The sequence below is a fragment of the Oncorhynchus gorbuscha genome, linkage group LG25, assembly GCF_021184085.1.
Source record: "Oncorhynchus gorbuscha isolate QuinsamMale2020 ecotype Even-year linkage group LG25, OgorEven_v1.0, whole genome shotgun sequence".
NCBI lineage: Eukaryota > Metazoa > Chordata > Actinopteri > Salmoniformes > Salmonidae > Oncorhynchus > Oncorhynchus gorbuscha.
The window spans coordinates 4528720-4541611 of NC_060197.1; the positions used below are offsets into that span (position 1 = coordinate 4528720).

At 40.7% G+C, this 12892-nt stretch overlaps 1 protein-coding gene across 2 annotated transcripts in view; it reads left to right on the forward strand.

The window, feature by feature from the left end:
* Positions 1 to 12892, forward strand: part of LOC124014055 (semaphorin-3C-like) — a 61330-nt gene that overhangs the window by 8060 nt on the left and 40378 nt on the right. Inside the window, exon 1 of one of the 2 annotated variants that reach the window (XM_046328736.1) lies at positions 11485 to 11684. The exons of the other annotated variant lie outside the window; for it this stretch is intronic. The gene's annotated coding sequence lies outside the window, so the exon portion shown is untranslated. Of the gene's footprint in view, positions 1 to 11484; positions 11685 to 12892 lie in introns of those variants that run through there. 2 annotated transcript variants of the gene reach the window in all.

The following is a 12892-nucleotide window of genomic DNA, read 5'->3' on the forward strand; positions in this document are numbered from 1 at the left end:
ACACACACACACGTAGTAGTAGTAGTAGTAGTAGTAGTACACACACACACACACGTAGTAGTAGTAGTACACACACACACACGTAGTAGTAGTAGTAGTACACACACACACACGTAGTAGTAGTAGTAGTAGTAGTAAATACACACACACACGTAGTAGTAGTAGTAAATACACACACACACACGTAGTAGTAGTAGTAAATACACACGTAGTAGTAGTAGTAGTAGTAGTAGTAGTAGTAGTAGTAGTAAATACACACACACACACGTAGTAGTAAATACACACACACACACACGTAGTAGTAAATAAACACACACACACACGTAGTAGTAGTAGCACACACACACACGTAGTAGTAGTACACACACACACGTAGTAGTAGTAGTAGCACACACACACACACACACGTAGTAGTAGTAGTAGTAAACACACACACACGTAGTAGTAGTAGTAAACACACACACACACATAGTAGTAGTAGTAGTAGTAGTAGTAAATACACACACACACACACGTAGTAGTAAATACACACAAACGTAGTAGTAGTAGTAGTAGTAGTAAACACACACACAAACGTAGTAGTAGTAGTAGTAAACACACACACACACGTAGTAGTAGTAGTAGTAGTAAACACACACACACACGTAGTAGTAGTAGTAGTAGTAGTAGTAAATACACACACACACACACACGTAGTAGTAGTAGTAAATACACACACACACACACACACACGTAGTAGTAGTAGTAAATACACACACACACACACACACACACACACACACGTAGTAGTAGTAAATACACACACACACACACACACACGTAGTAGTACACACACACACACACACGTAGTAGTACACACACACACACACACGTAGTAGTACACACACACACACACACGTAGTAGTAGTACACACACACACACACAGTAGTAGTAGTACACACACACACACGTAGTAGTAGTAGTAGTAGTACACACACACACACGTAGTAGTAGTAGTAGTAGTACACACACACACAGTAGTAGTAGTAGTAGTAGTAGTAAACACACACACACACGTAGTAGTAGTAGTAGTAGTAGTACACACACACACACGTAGTAGTAGTAGTAGTAGTAAACACACACACACGTAGTAGTAGTAGTAAATACACACACACGTAGTAGTAGTAGTAGTAAATACACACGTAGTAGTAGTAGTAGTAGTAGTAGTAGTAGTAAATACACACACACACACATAGTAGTAGTAGTACACACACACACGTAGTAGTAGTAGTACACACACACGTAGTAGTAGTAGTAGTACACACACACACACACACGTAGTAGTAGTAGTAAACACACACACACACGTAGTAGTAGTAGTAAACACACACACACACATAGTAGTAGTAGTAGTAGTAGTAGTAAATACACACACACACACGTAGTAGTAAATACACACACACGTAGTAGTAGTAGTAGTAGTAGTAGTAAATACACACACACACACACGTAGTAGTAAATACACACACACACACACGTAGTAGTAAATACACACACACACACACGTAGTAGTAAATACACACACACACACACACGTAGTAGTAGTAGTACACACACACACGTAGTAGTAGTAGTAGTACACACACACACGTAGTAGTAGTACACACACACACGTAGTAGTAGTAGTAGTAGTAAACACACACACACACGTAGTAGTAGTAGTAGTAAACACACACACACACGTAGTAGTAGTAGTAGTAGTAGTAGTAAATACACACACACACACACGTAGTAGTAAATACACACACACACACACGTAGTAGTAAATACACACACACACACACGTAGTAGTAAATACACACACACACACACACACACGTAGTAGTAGTAGTACACACACACGTAGTAGTAGTAGTAGTACACACACACACAGTAGTAGTAGTAGTAGTACACACACACACACACGTAGTAGTAGTAGTAGTAAACACACACACACACGTAGTAGTAGTAGTAAACACACACACACACATAGTAGTAGTAGTAGTAGTAAATACACACACACACACGTAGTAGTAGTAGTAAATACACACACACGTAGTAGTAGTAGTAGTAGTAGTAAACACACACACACACGTAGTAGTAGTAGTACACACACACACACACGTAGTAGTAGTAGTAGTAACACACACACACACGTAGTAGTAGTAGTAGTAAACACACACACACACGTAGTAGTAGTAGTAGTAGTAAACACACACACACACATAGTAGTAGTAGTAGTAGTAGTAGTAGTAAATACACACACACACACGTAGTAGTAGTAGTAAATACACACACACGTAGTAGTAGTAGTAGTAGTAGTAGTAAACACACACACACACGTAGTAGTAGTAGTAGTAAACACACACACACACGTAGTAGTAGTAGTAGTAAATACACACACATGTAGTAGTAGTAGTAGTAAATACACACACATGTAGTAGTAGTAGTAGTAAATACACACACATGTAGTAGTAGTAGTAGTAAATACACACACATGTAGTAGTAGTAATAGTAAATACACACACACACACACACACACACACACACACACACACACACACACGTAGTAGTAGTAGTAAACACACACACACACGTAGTAGTAGTAGTAGTAGTAGTAGTAGTAAACACACACACACGTAGTAGTAGTAGTAGTAAATACACACACACACAGTAGTAGTAGTAGTAAATACACACACATGTAGTAGTAGTAGTAGTAAATACACACACATGTAGTAGTAGTAGTAGTAAACACACACACATGTAGTAGTAGTAGTAGTAAATACACACACATGTAGTAGTAGTAATAGTAAATACACACACACACACACACAGTACACACACACACACACACACACACACACACACACACACACACACACACACACACACACACACACACACAGTAGTAGTAGTAGTAGTAAAACACACACACGTAGTAGTAGTAAATACACACACACACACACAGTACAGTAGTAGTAGTAAATACACACACACACACAGTAGTAGTAGTAGTAAATACACACACACACACACGTAGTAGTAGTAAATACACACACACACACGTAGTAGTAGTAAATACACACACACACACACACGTAGTAGTAGTAAATACACACACACACACAAGTAGTAGTAGTAGTAAATACACACACACACACACACACACGCACGTAGTAGTAGTAAATACACACACACACACACACAGTAGTACACACGTAGTAGTACACACACACACACACACGTAGTAGTACACACACACACACACACGTAGTAGTACACACACACACACACACGTAGTAGTACACACACACACACACACGTAGTAGTACACACACACACACACACGTAGTAGTACACACACACACACGTAGTAGTAGTAGTAGTAGTACACACACACACACGTAGTAGTAGTAGTAAATACACACACACGTAGTAGTAGTAGTAGTAGTAGTAGTAAATACACACACACACACGTAGTAGTAAATACACACACACACACGTAGTAGTAGTAGTAGTAAATACACACACACACACGTAGTAGTAAATACACACACACACACACGTAGTAGTAGTAAATACACACACACACACACGTAGTAGTAGTAGTAGTAAATACACACACACACACGTAGTAGTAGTAGTAGTAAATACACACACACACACACGTAGTAGTAGTAGTAGTAGTAGTAGTAAATACACACACTAGTAGTAGTAAATACACACACATGTAGTAGTAGTAGTAGTAAATACACACACATGTAGTAGTAGTAGTAGTAAATACACACACATGTAGTAGTAGTAGTAGTAAATACACACACATGTAGTAGTAGTAATAGTAAATACACACACACACACACGTAGTAGTAGTAGTAAACACACACACACACGTAGTAGTAGTAGTAAACACACACACACACGTAGTAGTAGTAGTAAACACACACACACACGTAGTAGTAGTAAATACACACACACACACACACGTAGTAGTAGTAAATACACACACACACACACGTAGTAGTAGTAAAACACACACACACACGTAGTAGTAGTAAATACACACACACACACACGTAGTAGTAGTAAATACACACACACACACACACGTAGTAGTAGTAAATACACACACACGTAGTAGTAGTAAATACACACACACACACGTAGTAGTAGTAGTAAATACACACACACACACGTAGTAGTAGTAGTAAATACACACACACACACGTAGTAGTAGTAGTAAATACACACACACACACGTAGTAGTAGTAAATACACACACACACACACGTAGTAGTAGTAAATACACACACACACACACGTAGTAGTAGTAAATACACACACACACACACGTAGTAGTAGTAAATACACACACACACACACGTAGTAGTAGTAAATACACACACACACACACGTAGTAGTAGTAAATACACACACACACACACGTAGTAGTAGTAAATACACACACACACACACACACGTAGTAGTAGTAAATACACACACACACACACACACGTAGTAGTAGTAAATACACACACACACACACACACGTAGTAGTAGTAGTAAATACACACACACAAACACACACACACGTAGTAGTAGTAGTAAATACACACACACACACACACACACACACACACACGTAGTAGTAGTAGTAAATACACACACACACACACACACACACACGCACGTAGTAGTAGTAGTAAATACACACACACACACACACACGTAGTAGTACACACACACACACACACGTAGTAGTACACACACACACACACACGTAGTAGTACACACACACACACACACGTAGTAGTACACACACACACGTAGTAGTAGTAGTAGTAGTAGTAGTACACACACACACACGTAGTAGTAGTAGTAGTAGTACACACACACACACACGTAGTAGTAGTACACACACACACACGTAGTAGTAGTAGTAGTAGTAGTAAATACACACACACACGTAGTAGTAGTAGTAAATACACACACACACACAGTAGTAGTAGTAGTAGTAGTAGTAGTAGTAGTAGTAGTAAATACACACACACACACGTAGTAGTAAATACACACACACACACACGTAGTAGTAAATAAACACACACACACACGTAGTAGTAGTAGTACACACGCACACGTAGTAGTAGTAGTACACACACACGTAGTAGTAGTAGTAGTACACACACACACACACGTAGTAGTAGTAGTAGTAAACACACACACACGTAGTAGTAGTAGTAAACACACACACACACATAGTAGTAGTAGTAGTAGTAGTAGTAAATACACACACACACACACGTAGTAGTAAATACACACAAACGTAGTAGTAGTAGTAGTAGTAGTAGTAGTAGTAAACACACACACAAACGTAGTAGTAGTAGTAGTAGTAGTAAACACACACACACACGTAGTAGTAGTAGTAGTAGTAGTAAACACACACACACACGTAGTAGTAGTAGTAGTAGTAGTAAATACACACACACACACACACGTAGTAGTAGTAGTAAATACACACACACACACACACACACACACGTAGTAGTAGTAGTAAATACACACACAGTAGTAGTAGTAGTACACACACACACACACACGTAGTAGTAGTAAATACACACACACACACACACAGTAGTAGTAGTAGTAACACACACACACACACACGTAGTAGTACACACACACACACACACAGTAGTAGTACACACACACACACACAGTAGTAGTACACACACACACACACGTAGTAGTAGTACACACACACACACACACAGTAGTAGTAAGTACACACACACGTAGTAGTAGTAGTAGTAGTACACACACACACACGTAGTAGTAGTAGTAGTAGTACACACACACACACGTAGTAGTAGTAGTAGTAGTAGTACACACACACACGTAGTAGTAGTACACACACACACACACGTAGTAGTAGTAGTAGTAGTAAATACACACACACGTAGTAGTAGTAGTAAATACACACACACGTAGTAGTAGTAGTAGTAAATACACACGTAGTAGTAGTAGTAGTAGTAGTAGTAAATACACACACACACACATAGTAGTAGTAGTACACACACACACGTAGTAGTAGTAGTACACACACACGTAGTAGTAGTAGTAGTACACACACACACACACACGTAGTAGTAGTAGTAGTAAACACACACACACACGTAGTAGTAGTAGTAAACACACACACACACATAGTAGTAGTAGTAGTAGTAGTAGTAAATACACACACACACACGTAGTAGTAAATACACACACACGTAGTAGTAGTAGTAGTAGTAGTAGTAGTAGTAGTAGTAAATACACACACACACACACACGTAGTAGTAAATACACACACACACACACGTAGTAGTAAATACACACACACACACACGTAGTAGTAAATACACACACACACACACACACACGTAGTAGTAGTAGTACACACACACGTAGTAGTAGTAGTAGTACACACACACACGTAGTAGTAGTACACACACACACACACGTAGTAGTAGTACACACACACACACACGTAGTAGTAGTAGTAGTAAACACACACACACACGTAGTAGTAGTAGTAGTAGTAGTAGTAAATACACACACACACACACGTAGTAGTAAATACACACACACACACACGTAGTAGTAAATACACACACACACACACGTAGTAGTAAATACACACACACACACACACGTAGTAGTAGTAGTACACACACACGTAGTAGTAGTAGTAGTACACACACACACGTAGTAGTAGTAGTAACACACACACACGTAGTAGTAGTAGTAGTAGTAAATACACACACACACACGTAGTACACACACACACACGTAGTAGTAGTAGTAGTAGTAGTAGTAAACACACACACACACGTAGTAGTAGTAGTAGTAGTAGTAAACACACACACACACATAGTAGTAGTAGTAGTAGTAGTAAACACACACACACACACACGTAGTAGTAGTAGTAAATACACACACACGTAGTAGTAGTAGTAGTAGTAGTAAATACACACACACACGTAGTAGTAGTAGTAGTAACACACACACACACGTAGTAGTAGTAGTAGTAAAACACACACACACACGTAGTAGTAGTAGTAGTAGTAGTAAGTAAACACACACACACATAGTAGTAGTAGTAGTAGTAGTAGTAGTAGTAAATACACACACACACACGTAGTAGTAGTAGTAAATACACACACACGTAGTAGTAGTAGTAGTAGTAGTAAACACACACACACACGTAGTAGTAGTAGTAATACACACACACACACACGTAGTAGTAGTAGTAGTAGTAAATACACACACACACAGAAGTAGTAGTAGTAGTAGTAAATACACACACACGTAGTAGTAGTAGTAAATACACACACACACAGTAGTAGTAGTAGTAGTAGTAGTAAATACACACACACACACGTAGTAGTAAATACACACACACACACACGTAGTAGTAGTAGTAGTAAATACACACACACACACGTAGTAGTAGTAGTAGTAAATACACACACACACACACGTAGTAGTAGTAGTAGTAGTAGTAGTAAATACACACACTAGTAGTAGTAAATACACACACATGTAGTAGTAGTAGTAGTAAATACACACACATGTAGTAGTAGTAGTAGTAAATACACACACATGTAGTAGTAGTAGTAGTAAATACACACACATGTAGTAGTAGTAATAGTAAATACACACACACACACGTAGTAAATACACACACACGTAGTAGTAGTAGTAGTAGTAGTAGTAAATACACACACACGTAGTAGTAGTAGTAGTAGTAGTAATTACACACACACACACACACGTAGTAAATACACACACACGTAGTAAATACACACACACGTAGTAGTAGTAGTAAATAGTAGTAGTAGTAGTAGTAAATACACACACACACGTAGTAGTAGTAGTAGTAGTAGTAGTAGTAAATACACACACACACACGTAGTAGTAAAACACACACACACACGTAGTAGTAAATACACACACACACACGTAGTAGTAGTAGTAGTAAATACACACACACACACATAGTAGTAGTAGTAGTAGTAGTAGTAGTAAACACACACACACACACGTAGTAGTAGTAGTAGTAGTAAATACACACACACGCACGTAGTAGTAGTAGTAAATACACACACACGCAGTAGTAGTAGTAGTAGTAGTAGTAGTAAATACACACACACACACGTAGTAGTAGTAGTAAATACACACACACACACGTAGTAAATACACACACACGTAGTAGTAGTAGTAGTAAATACACACACACGTAGTAGTAGTAGTAGTAGTAAATACACACACACACACGTAGTAGTAAATACACACACACGTAGTAGTAGTAGTAGTAGTAAATACACACACACACGTAGTAGTAGTAAATACACACACACACGTAGTAGTAGTAGTAGTAGTATAGTAAATACACACACACCCACACGTAGTAGTAGTAAATACACACACGTAGTAGTAGTAGTAGTAGTAAATACACACACACAGTAGTAGTAGTAAATACACACACACACACTCAATTAAATTTGTCTTAATATTGTGGTGCAATGTATTTTTAACCGATTTTCTCTGAGTTAGTTTCAGAAAACACATTCGGAATAAAAAAAATTTGGTTTATTGTATATTGAAAATGTATTGAACCATAATACATTGACAAATATGTATTATCAATGGTGCGGTTTGCACCCAGCTCTCAAACTCTGTGAAAACTCTACCTCAAAGCTGTTCAAATGGAAAAGTGTAAATCCTGCTTGCTTGCCTTCACACATAAACTGACAGGAATTCAAGTCATTCCAAGAGCAACACAAATGTGCCCGTTCATGGAAACATAACCTGGGTAGAGTGTACAATACCTCACAGCTCTCTAGAGCACACTGGAAATATGGAGCACAATGGCATGTGGCTACTATGTGGGGGGGAACACATCTTATGTATTTAAGTATGTGCCAGACCTTTGAACAATGTGGTTTTGTTTTGTTACTTTTCACTGAGAGGTACAAATGAGGAGATCCCATTACATATCTCATCCTGAGGTTCCTACTCAACTCGATAGTGGAAAATAAAGTAAATTCTCCCTCTTTTCAGAACCCCCTTAATTGTAACCCCCAAAGCTGACTCGGCACAACAGGGCTGTGTTCATTAGGCACCAAATGGAATAAAATGCACTGAAACCAGGAGAGACTACCTGGACTTGTCTAATGAGAAAAACTGTAATTTTCATATTATGTTACAAAACGTTTGAAAATGACCTAGGACTCCAATGATCCCTTGTGACTGGAACAAACTGCAAAAATCGCTGAAGTTGGAGACTTTTATCTCCCTCACCAACTTCAAACATCAGCTATCTGAGCAGCTAACCGATCGCTGCAGCTGTACATAGTATATTGGTAAAAAGCCCACCCATTTTCACCTACCTCATTCCCATACTGTTTTTATACTGTTTTTATTTATTTACTTTTCTGCTCTTTTGCACACCAATATCTCTACCTGTACATGACCATCTGATCATTTATCACTCCAGTGTTAATCTGCAAAATTGTAATTATTTGCCTACCTCCTCATGCCTTTTGCACACAATGTATATAGACTCCCCCTTTTTTTCTACTGTGTTATTGACTTGTTAATTGTTTACTCCATGTGTAACTCTGTGTTGTCTGTTCACACTGCTATGCTTTATCTTGGCCAGGTCGCAGTTGCAAATGAGAACTTGTTCTCAACTAGCCTACCTGGTTAAATAAAGGTGAAATAAAAATAAATAAATAAAAACATGGTGTGACCATGAGTCATACGCTCCCAGAGGCAACCCTACTATAGTAGATCTCTCAGGGATGCACTAACCTGCCCTGTAAGTTATAATTTAGGCTTCTGGCAATACCTTTAGTAAAGGCAATGGAATAATAAAGTGTTTTATATATATTAGAATGGAGAGCCAGGCAATAAAAAAATGGAGGAAATGAATAGTTTAGGAATATTTGTATGACTGCCACAGTGACTTCTGCCATAGTAACTTCCATAGGATATCAAATTATCATCAGAATTCAAATAATGTCAAACAACCTATTTTAATATCTCAGCATTAAGAAAACATGTCCCACGACTAACTCAATATCTGGACTATAACATTTTACGACACTACTATGAACTATTTAATTTGATGTTTTTGAAACTGTCTCCAGCCCATGTTAGATGTGATTTTATTATTTGGAAACATTCAACAGGAATAATATTTAATATTGGGTTGGTGTGTAGATGGGGAAGGAGGAAGGGTCTGTGTTGATTTTAATCTACTGATGAAGGGCAATATGACTGAATGTGTTGTGAGTGGGAAGTGAGTGTCCCTAGATAAACTGTTCAGGGCTCTGTTGGACATAAATGATTGTTACTGGCTCAGTCTCTCTCATATTCTCCTGCTTTCTCCCTGGTTACCTCTGTCTTCCTTGTGTGAGGTAGGAGTCCCCTGCCTGCCTGCCTGCCTGTGTGAGGTAGGAGTCCTCAGCCAGCCTGCCTGCGTGAGGTAGGAGTCCTCAGCCAGCCTGCCTGCCTGTGAGGTAGGAGTCCTCAGCCAGCCAGCCTGCCTGCCTGTGAGGTAGGAGTCCTCAGCCTGCCTGCCTGCCTGTGAGGTAGGAGTCCTCAGCCTGCCTGCCTGTGAGGTAGGAGTCCTCAGCCTGCCTGCCTGTGAGGTAGGAGTCCTCAGCCTGCCTGCCTGTGAGGTAGGAGTCCTCAGCCTGCCTGCCTGTGAGGTAGGAGTCCTCAGCCTGCCTGCCTGTGAGGTAGGAGTCCTCAGCCTGCCTGCCTGTGAGGTAGGAGTCCTCAGCCTGCCTGCCTGTGAGGTAGGAGTCCTCAGCCTGCCTGCCTGTGAGGTAGGAGTCCTCAGCCTGCCTGCCTGTGAGGTAGGAGTCCTCTGCCTGCCTGCCTGTGAGGTAGGAGTCCTCTGCCTGCCTGCCTGTGAGGTAGGAGTCCTCTGCCTGCCTGCCTGCCTGTGAGGTAGGAGTCCTCTGCCTGCCTGCCTGCCTGCCTGCCTGCCTGCCTGCCTGCCTGCCTGCCTGCCTGCCTGCCTGCCTGCCTGCCTGCCTGCCTGCCTGCCTGCCTGCCTGCCTGTGAGGTAGGAGTCCTCTGCCTGCCTGGGTGAGGTAGGAGTCCTCTGCCTGCCTGGGTGAGGTAGGAGTTCTCTGCCTGCCTGCCTGCCTGCCTGCCTGCCTGCCTGCCTGCCTGCCTGCCTGCCTGCCTGCCTGCCTGCCTGCCTGCCTGCCTGCCTGCCTGCCTGCCTGCCTGCCTGTGTGGGGTAGGAGTCCTAGTACTGGGAGGGTTTGGGTGATCGGTTTGCTGTCTCGTTAGCTGACGGAGGTGGAGAGAGAAAGAGAAGCGAGGAGGGGGGGACTTCAGTAGAGTATGTAATAGGAAACCAGCCTTTTCTCTCTCCTCCTCTCTCTACCCTTCCTTCTCATCTCTTTCACTCATCAAGTCTGTCCTGCAGGCGGTTGGATGTAATAGCAGCAGCGCTCTCTTCTCTGCCTTCTTTCTGGGATAGTCACCAGGGAACCATCTCAGTGGTACTTAAGTGTTTGACGGGGATAAGGACTGGGTCAACACAGGAACAATCAGGGAACCAGGGCTTTGGGATCGAGACAGAGCAGGAGAGGAGCCTTATAAGGTGGGTCCTAGGCTGGGCTGTCCTAGGCTGGGACAGGGGTGTGTGGACAGTCAATCTTTGTGACAGAGAGATCACTCACCGGGGCCGTGAAAGAGGCGGTAGTGGGAGAGGGCTGCGTGGACTCGGGCTAACAGGTGCAGGGTCCCGCTGGTAGACAGACGGAAAGGGAATAAGAACGGCTGAAAGGGAACACATTTAGACAAGTATTAAGAATCTCCAAAATACTTGCTCTAAGCGGTTCTCTGTGTTGAGTATTGTGAAGATATGTCTGAAATGACATGCTGTGTGGCATCTGAAAAGTAATGCTGATCATTGAATGTGTTTTTGATTGTTCTTCATCACTGATGTTTGCACACTGTATTTATGGTGGGATACATGTTATATTAACATTTACATTGAGTAGAAAGAAGTATAATGGTTATAGGACGTACTATTACAAATATATCAGCGTGATCACAAGTGTGCATTTGCTCTGGGAATGAGATTGTCACGTTGTCTGACATTAACTATATGAGTAAAAATAGAAGATTGTGAGTCTGAGATGATTGACTATAAGCCAAAGATATATATATAGTTAAGTGTTATTTAATTCAATAGGTTACTGTTGAGCCCTGAAACCTCAATTTTTATTACAAAAACATTTGTTTTCTTAGCTCTTCCTGGTCAAACGTGTGCTTGGCAACATGTCCATGTACCCGAGCCGTTAACTTGTGAGTGACAGGGTGTGGTGTGAACACTCGGAGCCCATCTGGTAGATCCTGTAGGCGGAGGGAAGACACCGATCCAGACAATTCACACAGTGTTCAACTCTTTACTCTTAGAATATTATTATCTGTTTACCATCTTTTATTTATATGCTCTAGGTCTAAATAGAGACTCTCTCTCGTGTAATTTGTGTTGTAATTACAGTGTGGTTATCTCTATCTAAAGTAGGAATCTTTGTACAAATAGAACCTGGAAGAAGAGCGAGTCTAGACCAAAGCAATCCATTTATCAAGTCGTAATCCAGATGGGACTGCTTTTTCCTCATTACGTTCCATGTACAGTGTATTCGGAAAATATTCAGACCGCTTGACGTTTTCCACATTTTGTTACGTTACGGCCTTATTCTAAAATGGATAAACAAATTCCCCTCATCAATCTACACACAATACCGCATAATGACAACGATCTAGTGTACAAAGCCATATGGAGAGCCATAAACATAC